Source organism: Nomascus leucogenys, chromosome 24 (genome assembly GCF_006542625.1).
Source record: "Nomascus leucogenys isolate Asia chromosome 24, Asia_NLE_v1, whole genome shotgun sequence".
NCBI lineage: Eukaryota > Metazoa > Chordata > Mammalia > Primates > Hylobatidae > Nomascus > Nomascus leucogenys.
This window is the reverse complement of record NC_044404.1, coordinates 22,666,975-22,679,954: the sequence shown is the minus strand read 5'-3', so window position 1 is coordinate 22,679,954 and position 12,980 is coordinate 22,666,975.

The window sequence follows — 12,980 nt, the reverse complement described above, 5'->3', positions numbered from 1 at the left end:
TGACGGTGCCGGCCGCTGGGGACTCGGGGAGACAGCCACCGGGCCTCCGGGGGGGATAATGGGAAGAAGCCGAGATGCCATTTCTGTCTTCAGGGTCTTCTAGACTGAGTTTGCTTATTTTTTGCTTAAAAGGACAAAAAAAAAAAAAAAAAAAGAGTTTCTATGAAACCCAATGTGCTATCTCTCTTCAAAGAAAAGGGAATAAAGATTTAAAGCAAAACAAAAAAACACACACACACACAAAAACAAGAGCTAAAGGTAAAACTCTTTACATTTCTTTGAACATTTTTATGGCTGCAACTGCTGCATGGCGGAAGGCGCTAGACGGGGAATGCTTTTGCAGATGCTAATGTGCCATGTGACCTCGGGCAAGTCACTGCGCTCTCTGACCCTCTGCTTGTCGGATCCCCTGATGAGGGTTCAGTGGGCTCCGCCCCACACCACACTGTGGGACTTTCTCACAGGCCGTGCTGTTTGCTGCCCCCAAGACTCAAACCCAGAAAATCAGAGCAGGGAGGTGGAGGGGCCTCCAGGGATCAGCAAGCAGGATGGTCCCTTTCAGACATGGATGTGCGAAATCTCCATTGCGAGGATGTCACAGCTGAGGCTCAGAGGTGTTAAGTGAGCAGTCTAGGGTCACACAGCAAGGGAGTCCTTGGTAGAAGCAGGATTATTGAATCTGTGTCTTCTGCCTCCCCAGCCAGGGGCCTCTTCTCCTGCCTCATTAAGCTGCAGAAGGAAGTTCCCAGAAAGCGGGGGCCACCTTTATGTAACTTACATTTTTCCATAGAGACCTTTGGGAGTGGAGTTTAAGGGTGAAGGCTCGGAGGTCAGACAGAACTCGGTCCTGCATCTGCCACTCCGTTCACGTGACTGCATGCAATTGATTTCACATTCCCGACCCTCAGTTTCCGTAACTGTAAAATGGGGCTGTTCCTCGTGCCTCCCCAGGCATAGCCATGAGGGTGAGGGAGAGGACACAGGTGAGGCGCTCAGCTCACAGCCCTCCATCAATGCCAGGAGCCACTCCTGTGAGCCTTCAGCATGGGGCAGGAGCCTCATCTGTTTCCTTCATCAAATTCTTGGGGTAGGAGAGCACCCTGGACTGTTCTCCCAGGCCTGCCTGTCACATCACAGTTGTCACCCCACAGCCCCTCCCACCAGAGCCCCTTCCCAGGAAAGACAGGCAGCCTCTGGCAGGATGTACAGGAAATGTCAGCCTCATCTTGCCCAGAGGCCACTGCTGACACTGATGAGACCCCCGGCGGGCGGGGCAGGCAGTGAGCGGCTCAGGGTTCGGCCTTACCCCCACTGGGCTCGGCCTTTCTTGGTCTCACTGTCACAGCTCTGGCTCCAGCCTGGGGAGGTGACCCCGCAGGTTGCTTGGGTCACCGGCCTGGCTGGGAAGCTGTCAGTCTCAGGGCTGGACTTGGAGCTGGTGGGCAGGCAGGCTGGGGGCCAGCCTCCAGCTAGCAGTGCAGAGGGCAGGTGCCTGGTGGGCATGGGCTCAGGGCTCAGATGCAGAATGAACTGGTTTGGAAGCCTGACTCTGGTTCACTGTGCGACCTGGGGCAAGTTAAGTCGCCTCTCTAGAGGAAGGTTCTTCAGCTGAAAACGTGCCCAAGGAGCCAGTGCTTTCTCAACAGGGCAGCTGGGAAAACTGGAACAATGGCAGCTGGAGATACACAGAATAGCAGCCTAATGAATGGGAGATGCTATTCATTGTGTTGTGTCTCCCCCTCCTCAGGTGGGCAAGAGAGTCATTCAGTCAGTCAGTCATTCACTTATGCAATAAAGCGGCTTTGCACACTTACTATAGTTTGCCAGACCAGTTGTAGGCACTGGGGAGACAGCTGTGAACAAAGAGAATGGGCTCCTTGCCTTTGTAGAGCTGACATTCTAGTGCAGAAGGAATGGGGGGCTGGAAGGGGAGGCTGCTGGAAATCAGAGGCCCAAAGAGGACAAAGAATGTGATGAGGCCACAGTAGAAAGAACACAGAAGACCTGTATTCAAAGCCTGTCTCAATTGCTAACATGCTGTGTGACCTTGGGCAAGGCACTTCCTCTCTCTGGCCTTCAGTTTCCACATTTGCAAAAGGAGACTCATCACCCTGCCTCGCATCACTGAGAAGCAAGTCTCCAGTGAGGCCAGTCTTGGAAAGTCACCAGGAGAATGGGTTCCTCTGCCTGCCTAGCTCCCCTCCCCTGAGAATCACAGCTGGGCACCTAGTAGAGGAGTAGGGTGTGACCTGTGGCTTCTCCCCAGCCTGTGAGCCCCAGTCCAGCATACCCAAAGCTACAAACCTGAAAATGGCCGCTCCACCTTTTGAAGTCTGGTGCTCACCTGAGGTGGAGGCAGGAACTCTGCACGTCTTCTCCAGCCCTATGCCTCTGGACTAAGACCCCTTCCTTGAGATCCTGTTTATTCCAGTCACCCTCCAGGTGGGATTCTGGGGATCAGAGTAGCCTTGCAGCTGGAGAAGACCAGCATTCATTCATTAATTCAGTCATCCATCGTCAATCAGTTGGTCAGTCAACAAACACTCACCTAGCATTTACCAGGTGGCAATGCCATGCTAAGCACAGGTTATTGGGGTGTGTCAATTTCTTCAGCAAACACTGAGCATCTCCTCTGTTCTGGGGTCCCATACCTGGAACTGGGGATGAAGTGATTAATTGATTTATTAAATGTTTACAGGCACCTACCATGTGCCCTGTGGTGAGTGTCAAAGTAATATGGAGGTGGCTGGGTGTGGTGGCTCACGCCTGTAATCCCAGCACTTTGGGAGACCGAGGTGGGCGGACCACGAGGTCAGATCGAGACCATCTTGGCCAACATGGTGAAACTCCGTCTGTACTAAAAATACAAAAATTAGCTGGGCGTGGTGGTGCGTGTCTGTAGTCCCAGCTACTTGGGAGGTTGAGGCAGGAGAGTCTCTTGAACCCGGGAGGCAGAGCTTGCAGTGAGCAGAGATCATGCCACCACACTCCAGCCTAGCGACAGAGCGAGATTCCGTCTCAAACAAAAAAGAAAAAAGAAATATGGAGGCCTTACTCTGTGCCAAGCACTACGATGGGCCCAGGGCGCAGAGTCATGAGCTCCCTGAGCACCAGCGCTAAGCCAGGCACCATGCCTGGAGAGCAGTGGCTGGCGTTTTGTATGCGGACATGAAACCCGGAGTCTCCCTGTGGCTAATGAATCATGGAGCTTCACAAGAGAAGCGTGAACGGACCCCCTTGTCCATGAATTTGCTAATTGAGCTCCTCGAACTCAGACATTAACCTGCATTACCATAAATACTGCAGAGAACAGCCGTTCTCAACTGCTGCTCAGTGGTAATGGAGAAAATCAGTCGAGGGATAAAACTGAAATGGAATCAGAAAACCTGATTTTTACCATTAATTCAAACCTAGTCTCCCCCAAATACCTTCAGCTAAATCTTTCTCTAACACTCAAGGGCTGGAGAGAGGAGCATGGGGATGCGGGCTGGAAGAAGGGGGAGGCTTGGCCATGGAGGCTGGGGAGTGTAAACTGGGGCAGGGGCTTGAGGGTAGGAGTGGGCCTGTTCTACCTCACTGGAGGCAGCCAGCCCTGGCCCATGGCCTAGAGGAGTGACCTTGGTGATGAAAGAACTCAGTGCCATACATGAAAGAAATGGGCAGAGAGCTGGGGATAGCAAGGGCCAAGAGTGGGGACAGAGAGACAGAGGGGGCAAGAAGTGGATGGACAGGCAGACAGGCAGCTAGAGGGACTGACTGACTGCCAGGTAGAGGAAAACAGGCAAACAGAATGACAGATGGACAGCCAGCCTGACTGACAAGAAGCCTGACAACCCACGGGTAGACCGACAGAATCACAGGCAGACAGACGGGCCCAGAGACAGTCTGAGCAGCAGGTCCAGGGAGAGGCAGACGGCCAGGCTGTCCATTGAGCGGACCATTGCATGGGCTGACACCAGGCAACAGGGACTGGAGCCTGGAGCTGGGGATAGAGGCTGGAATCGCTGAGCCCTCCCTAGATAGGTTAGTGGGAGGAGACCTGGCAGATGGCTTCATATTTCGTGTTAAGCCCCTTTCGTGATGAGACTGGCGTGCGGGGTGCTCCCCTGGGCCCCAGGCTTCCCGGCTTCTTCCCCCTCCTCCTCCTCTCCCTCACAGCCACGTGCACGATCTGGCACGCAAGGCAAGGAGGCTCAGAGCAGCCGTGACGTCTGCTCCATGGTTGGGCAGTGGAGGCACTGCCTGGACCCCTATGTGGGCCCAGTTTTCTGTGGTGTCTCAGACCCAGTTCTGGGTCCTAGCCCTGGGGACATGGGCTTGGGGGGTTGGGAAGTCCTAAAGGGAGCCTGCTGTGCCGCTGCCCCATTCCTCTGCCTCATTCATCTGTTCCATCTGACCCTGGCTGCCACACTGTGTGGTAGATTCTGTTATTGCCCCCATTTAACAGAGCAACAAACTGAGGCTCAGGGAGAGGAGGCAGTTGGGCCAAGGACTTTCAGCATCGGGGGGTGGAATCTTTCTGTATGGGGGCTGGACTGCTCACAGGAAGCTCACTTGTGCTCTGCTCTTCCATAGCTGATGTAGCTGCTAAGTCCAATGTACTTTGGCAGGGCAGTGACTGTGCCAGACCCTAGAATTCCCTTTAGGAAACCTACTAGCTCTCAAAGGGAAGCCACGTTGACAGCATCAGCTTCTTCAGTGATCCAAGTACTTCTGGTATCCGTTGGGAACTGCCATCTGTCTCTTATCTGGTCACAAAGTCAGGTAAGGCAAACCCCCGACAGCTGGAGCTCCGGTCACTCGACTCCCTGTTGCCGACTGCCCCCCATCCCTGACACCAATGTGACAGGAGGGGAGGAATTTGGGGCTCCCTGAGGAATAAATGGGGCCTCAGCACCAATCACCTTGATTTTCATCCATTTCTCTCTTTGGTTGTGAGTCATCAAAACTCAGGACAAGAAATACTTCCATTCGTCAAGATAACGATAGCAGCGGGAGCGGCAGGAGCAGTAATGGTCATTTATTGAGTGTTACCCAGAAGAGGTAAACTGTGTTCCAAGCCCAAGACACATTAGCTCACACCTCACAGTGACTCCGTGAGGCAGGCATCTGCCCCATTTTACTGGATTGGAAGCTGAAGCCTCCCTGGCTTCTCTCAAGTCTCTTGGTGAGAGGCAGAGCCGGGATCTAGACTCCAGTCTGATTCTAAAGCCTGGGCTCATTATGCTGCCCCAGGCTGTCTCAGAGATGGTGCAGGAGCTTAGCGGGGCTTCTGAGAGCTGTGGCTGGGCCGTGGGGTGGGAGGGAGGAGGGGAAGGTGGTGGCAGATGGTGGGCGGGGCAGGCCATAGAACCCACAGAGCTAGGAGGCAGGTGGCCTTAGTGACTTACAGGCGGCTTATTCCAAGCCCTGGGCTGCTGCAGGTGAGAGGCACCGTCCCATCCCTCATGAAAGAAACATCAGTGTTAATCGGATCAGGCCCCACACCCTGGGCTGGGTGCCTCATCCATTTTTCATTTATTTCTTCCTTAAAACTCAGCCCAAGGGGAAAAAGGGGGGAGAGAGCTGAGAGAAGGCTGCAGGGCATGGGGGAGGGGTAGAAATGCTCTGCCTTCCGGATTGGTTCAGGGAGTCTTCGTAGCACAGAGGTTAACAGCACAGGCTTGGAGTGAGACACACCTGAGTGTGACCCCAGCCCAATTACTTCCTAGCTGTGTGACCTTGAACAAGTTGCCTTTCTTCTCTGAGCCTCGGTTTCCTCATTTGTATGATAGGGTTAATAATACATATACCTCTGGGTTGTGGCCGGCACATAATACGTGTTCAATAAAAGGCAGCCATTGTGCCTAAGAGCTGGTCTGCTGCCATGAGAATCCCAGAAAAATAATGTTTTATCTTTGTCATTGTTGGGAAGCTCACTTCTTTTGGAGGCAAAAATGATTCCTTGTTGAGAAACTCTGACAGTAAGAAAGGGTTTCTTAAGTGGAGCTGAAATCTGTCTTCCTGAAGCATCCACCATCTGGTTCTGCGAAGACCTAGCCTGGGTTCCTTTCCCAGGAGAGATTCCAAGGGACCTGAAGACAGACAGCATTTGGTGATGCTCCCGCATCCTCACCAGGGTCTTGCCACCATCTCCCCATGCCGTGGCTTCCAGACCCCCCTTCACCACGGTTCCATCCCCTGGACACACCCAAGGCCCTGTTCTTTCCCTTCAGCTCAGGCCAGCAAGTATTGCAGCCAATTCCTGGGTTGCATCAGCCTCACCCTGCCCCTGAGAAGCTGTGTAAGGGGTGTTCAGGCTACAAGAGAGGCAAGGCTCTAGATGTGCTAGGCCAGCATAGAACACAGTGGGAAAATCGTGAGTTTCTGCTCCCAATAATCCAGGCTCAGGTCCTGGGGACTTCTTGGGAACAATGTTTGCAGCCTCTCGAAGTCAAGAAGTAGCCCATCCCAGCCCAGGACCTAGAGGTAGGAGCCAGCGGATGCCGCTTCAGCACCAAGGACAGCTCAGCCATGCTATGGATCTATGTGTGTCCTGCTGAGTTGGAGGCTGAGGGAGGCCGAGGAAGGTGGTGGCTGCATCCTCAGAGACTTGGTGATGAGCTGGCAGCCCAGGTTGTGTGGTCACAGGATGGCAGTGCTGACTAACTGATAAATGAATGACTAATTGAATGTCTTGGTTTCAGCCATTGCTAAATTGCTTTCTCAGAAAATTAGGGAACCTTCAGAGAAAGCAATTGGACTTGAAGTTGAAGGCAAAGTCTTAACTTGTCCGAGCCTCAGTTTCCCCAGCTGTGAAATGGGGAGAAAGATATACAGTATATAGTATATCTAACGTCCTGGTGCGTAATCCTTCTGAGATTTGGCCTTTCTTGAGGATACAGCCAGGAGTGTCTGCCTGGCTGGGAGGGACACTGGGAGGATCTTGAGGGAAACATGTTAAGCAGGACTCTGGGGCTCTGCTGAGTATCTGCAGTTGAACACTCCATGTCCAGGCTGTCCCTGCAAGGATCCTTGCTTGAAGGCAAAATGATTCCTATTCTGAGCGTCTCAAGAGACATAAAATTCTCCTGGGGGCAAGATGGGGGTGGGGAGAGAGGAATCAGAGGTGATTTTCCTGGCTTGGCATGTGCACAGACACACACAGCTCTCTGTACACATAGGCACACAATTCACACCCAGTCACAGCCTGGCCCATGTCACAGTCATGGAAACACATGTACACCAAGCACACACACATACAATTGTGTATATAAGACTATACTACACCAGTCTCACACACACACACACACACACACGTACACGTGTTTTTTGTTTTTTTTTTTTTGAGGCAGGTTATCGCCCAAACTGGTCATTTTTAAAATTATTTTTGTAGAGACTGGGTCTCACCATGTGGTTCAGGCTGGTTTTGAACTCCTGGGCTCAAGTGACCTTCTTGCCTCAGCCTCCTAAGTGGCTGGGATTACAAGCACATGCCACTGCATCAAACCCATTTGTGTATTTTATATATTTTAGTCACTGGATTTTACACACAAAGACACACCCATGATCAGCCACTCTCATGCTCATAGCATATACTTACCCATCACAGCCATACTCATATGGATACACACATGCACAGTAGTACACCAAGAGTCATATACACACGTGGAGATAATGCCACACGTACCCTTTGCACAGTCACACACCACGACATGCACAACTATGTCACAACCCCTGCTAGTCATCTACTCACATATAAGCACAAATCCATAGCAGTGAGGTGGGGTTCGGTGACTCACACCTGTAATCCCAGCACTTTGGGAGGCTGACGAGGGAGGATCACTTGAGGCCAGGAGTTTGAGACCAGCCTGGACAATGTGGTGAGAACCAGTCTCTACAAAAAATTATTTAAAAAATTAGCCAGGCATGGTAGGGCGCGCCTGTAGTCTTGGCTACTTGGGAAGCTGAGGTGAGAGGATCGCTTGAGCCAGGAGTTTGAGGCTGCAGTGAGCTGTGAGGGTGCCACTGCACTTCAGCCTGAGTGACAGAGCAAGACGCTGTCTGAAAAAAAGAAAAGAAAGAAAGAAAGAAGAGAGGGAGGGAGGAAAGAAGGAAGGAAGGAGGGAGGGAGGGAGGGAAGGAGGGAAGGAAGGAAGGAGGGAAGGAAGCAAGGAAGGAAGGAAAAAGAAGAAAGAAAGAAAGAAAGAAAGAGAAAGAAAGAGAGAAAGAGAGAGAAAGAACGAACGAAAGAAAGAAAGAAAGAAGAGAGGGAGGGAGGAAGGAAGGATGGAGGGAGGGAGGGAAGGAGGGAAGGAAGGAAGGAAGGAAGGAAGGAAAAACAAAGAAAGAAAAAGAAAGAGAGAGAAAGAGAGAGAGAGGAAAGAAAGCAAGAAAGAAAGAAAGAAGAAAAGAAAGAAAGAAAGAAAGAAAGAAAGAAAGAAAGAAGAAAGAAAGAGAGAGAGAAAGCAAGCATCCCTCTACTCATCACTCATTATCACTGGCCAGTGGGCCTGGGATGCTCTCCCCCAGGAGAAATTGGAAGACAGATTCAGGTGTGACCTGCTGGCTGGCTGGGTGACTCCCAAACTTCATACAGGGCCCACATTCTCAACCCTCCTCCCAGCCCCAACACACACCAACACTGCCCCTCCCCGAGGGAGTCAGCCTGACCTGTGTTTGGATCCTGATTCCCACTCACCTGCTGTGTGACATGGAGCAAGTTACATAACATTTCTGTGCCTCAGTTTTCTTACTGGTGAGAAAGGGATGGTAATAGCAACACCCTGCTAAAGTTGCTGTGAGGACTGAAAAGCACAGTGCGCAGAAAGCACTCGGCACCGTGTGTGGCGCCGGATAAAAGCTCGGTAAATAGTGACTCCCCATCATTAGTGACAATCATGACAATCAGCCACCCACAGAGGCTCCTGTCAGAGGCCATACAGACAGCCTTCCCTCCACAGCCCCTCTCATGTGAGTGCGTGTGGGGATTATTACTTTTAGCATCTGAAGAGGGCGTCCAACCTGGGAGGGAAAGGGCTGCACCAGGACGCCCCTCCGTTCTCCACCCTGGCCCCACCCATGGGTCACCTTGGCCATGCATCCGTGAACTTCTCTCCTCAGGCTTCCTTCACCTGAGTCTATGACCCCCCCGGCCCCTCCTGCTCCCCACCAAAGGCCCCGGGTGCCTTCTCCTTCCTTGGGTTCTACCACTTCACAGCAGAAAGGTGGCTTTCTGGTTGATTTTGGTTGATTTTGCACTGGATGCTGAAACCTGCGTTCTTGGTATTCAGGGAGAAGTTTTGCGCTGATCTCCCCACTCTGAATGCTCATCACATTTCTCTTAAAGCCACAGGAGCTCCCCCCGTCCCCATCTTTTATTCATCACCTTCCACCATCCCCAACACGGGAGACATGGAAATGCAAACCCTCTGAGGACTGCAAATTCCGTCCAGCAGCTGACCCTTCCCCAGCTGCCCAGCGCGGGGGAGCTGGAGAGTCATACAGAGGTTCTTGGGCTTTGGGGATGGAGTAAGAGAGGCAGCCAGCCTTGGGTCCAGGCCACCAGCCCCAGGTGGAGTGAGCGACAGAAGAGCAACAGTGGGGCCAGGACCCGACTACTTGGGCTGCCCCCGCTCCTATTCCCAAAGACTCATCCATGCTTGCCAGCAGCTTTGCTCTCGGCCCCTTCATAGAGACACCCAATCCCCCCCTCCCCCAGCAATAGTGACAAACACTGTCCCCTGCATGCTATCCTCACATTACCCTTCAATCCTCATGGCGAGCCTGTGGAGTAGATGAAAGCGGTGGCTCCATGTTACAAAGGATGAAACAGGGCTCAAAGAGAAGTGACTTCCTCAAGGTCACATGAAAGGGAAGGATGAGTAAACTGGCCCTGCTTTAGGGCAGATCCTCAGGGCCCCAGTAAGGACGATTTGCCTGTGCATTTATCATTCACTGAATTCTTACCATGTCCCCCTCCCCCTGGGCTAGGCACTGGGGTTTTCTGACCAAATGGAGACAGTTCTGGCCTTAATCCATTCACGACGAAAGTGAGAGATTGATGACAGTGGAATATAAGTGCTTCAATGGGGGCAGCCCCAGAATCTGTGGGATCTCAGAGAAGGGAGGCATCTAACCTCGAATTAGGAGAAGGGAGCCAGAGGTTGAGATCTTCAGTGTGAGTTGAAATTGGCCAGGGGCAGAAGGGACAGGAAGGACATTCCTCTGGTGGAAAACACACGCCACAGCCATGGGAGAGAGGTGAGAGTATTGATGGGCCTGCAGGTGTTTCCTCCTGGATGGAGGTTTCCTGTGGGCTTGCTGGAGAGTAAGGACAGGAGGCAAAGCCAGAGATATGGATGGGGCCAGATTAAGAAAAAAAATAAATAAACAAAAAATAAAGGTATGCTGGGGCCAGGCACCATGGCTCATGCCTGTAATCCCAGCACTTTGGGAGGCTAAGGTGGGCAGATCACTTGAGCTCAGGAGTTTGAGGACAGCCTGGGCAACATAGCAAAACAAACAAACAAACAAAACAAAAAACAAAATTAGCCAGGTGTGGTGGCACGCGCCTGTGGTCCCAGCTACTTGAGAGGCTGAGGAGGAAAGATTGATGGAGCTCGGGAGGTCCATCCAGACTGCAGGGAGTCGAGATCATGCTACCCTGGGTGACAGAGCAAGACCTTGTCTTTAAATAAATAAATGAAAGAAAGGAAGGGCACTAGAGAGGGGAGGATAGTTGCAGAGAGATTGGAGAGGCCAGCAGCAGCAGATGACGGGGGGCGTTGCAGGTCGGGGGAGGATTTTCGATGTTATTGTAAACATGATAGGAAGCTTTTGCAGGATTGTAATCCAGAATGTAGCATGATCTGGTTTATGTTTTTAAAAGATCCCTTTGGCTGCTTGTGGAGAATGGATTATGGGGGCCAGAGAGGAAGAGGGGAGGCTACTGATGAGGCTTCCGCAGTCGCTGAAGGAAGGGGAGGTGGCAGCAGAACCAAGGGCAGGAGGAGATGATTAGACTCCGTGTACATTTTGGGGAGAGAGCTAACCAGATCTGCTGGTCTGTTGCAGCGCAACCAGCCCCCGCCACCGGGGTCCAGGACCCTGGACAGCGTCAGTCCTCCCCACAGCCCAGAAGAGCCAGTTCTTCGAACCTCCCCACCCCACCATCCCCCCACTTCCCCACCCCCATTTCTGAGACCCCAGGTTTCCTGAGGGCAGCCTGTAGAACCCCTCCCTCCCTTGTGGGTGTTTAAAAATAATAAACTTTATTTTTTAGAGGAGTTTTAGGTTCACAGCAACATTGACCAGGAAGTACGGAGACTTCTCATATAGCCCCGTCCCCTTTGTGTTTTTTAAACACTCTTATTTAAAATTATAGGCCATTTCAACATATGAGAAAATCGAGAAAGAATGTAACAGGCACACATCGAGATTAAATGGATATTCACATTTTGCCATACTTGCTTCAGAGTCCTCTATTTTTACAAAAGAGCTATCAATGAAAGACAGATACAGTTGTGCTGACCTGGTGTTTATCTGTCTCGTGAATATTTTTATGCTGTCATTACCTAGTTATGCAATCAAAACCTGTGTATTCAATTCTTACATATTTTTTTTAAAGTTTACATAAATGGTGTAAACCTGTGGAGGTACTATTGTTATTTATTTTTTTCATTCCATGTTATGTTTGGAGACTTATCCCTATTGATGGATGTTGATCTAGTTTGTTCATTTGAACTGTGGTTGATTATTTTATTGTACTTATAAAGCAGTTTATTTTTTGTTTTCCTGCGGAGAGGCAGTTAGGCTCCTCTTTGTCTTTCTATTACACACTAAGGTGCAATAAATACCTGTGGGCATGTATGCTTCTGCATATGAGTGTGCTTCTCTGGGACATGGTGGAAAACTCTGCTGGTGTCCCACTCGGATACCTTTTACCTGTAGGTGTTTCCACCCCCTAGCTGTGAGTGTTGATGCTAAGGGCTCAGAGCTACTCGCTTCTTGGGAACTCCCTTGCCCACAGTTGCTCCGCTTCCCCATCCTCCCCATGGGGTGGCCGTAGCTGATGGCTGAGTGACATGGGGGTAGAAAATCTTGGCTCCCTTGCCTCGAGGTAGACCGACTCTGTGTTGTCACTCATGCCCCAGAGCTCCCATGGGATCAGATTGAAGCTAATCTCCAACCGAGAACATATCACTGCCTAGAGCTTCCACCGTATCTGCCATCCCATCTCCCTTTCACCTAAGAGCTCTGCTTCAATAAATCACTGCACAAGAATCCCTGACTCAGGCCCCGATTAGGAAACTTAACCTAAGAATCACACATCAGTGGTGAAGTTGGCTGGATCATAGATTTGCTTGTTTTAAAGTTTATCAAGCATTTTCAAATAGCTCTCCAAAGTAGTTGTGCAAATTTAAATTCCCATCAGTTTATAAACATTGGTATTTCCCCCATCTCTTCATCAATACTCCCGTTAAACACTAATTTTGCCAATCAGATTGGTGTAATAAGCCATCTCATTATTGTTTCAGTTTGCATTTCCATGTTTCCTAGTGAGACTCTTTTATATCTTGTTTGGCCTTTCAAATTTCTTCCTCTGGTATTTATTCACATTTTTTGCCCATTTTCCTACTGCTCTGGAATGTTTTGGTAGATTGATTCTCTGGAGTCTTTTAAAAAAATTCTTTTGGAAACTAATTGTCTCTTGCTTATATGGGCTGCAAATATCTTCTCCCAGCCAGTGGCTTTAACAAATCTATTCATCTTTTGTCAAAGAGAAGTTCTTAATTGTAATAAGATTTATCACTTTAAAAATCATTTATGCTTTTTGTGTTTTGTTTCGTTTCTACTCTAAGATCATAAAGTTACTTTCCTCTGTTTTCTTTTAAAAAGTTTTATAGTGTGCTCTTCTCATTTAGGACTTTAACCAACCTGGAACTTATTTTGTGAATGTTGTGAGCAGAGATCCAATTTTATGTTTTCCAGTAGGGGTA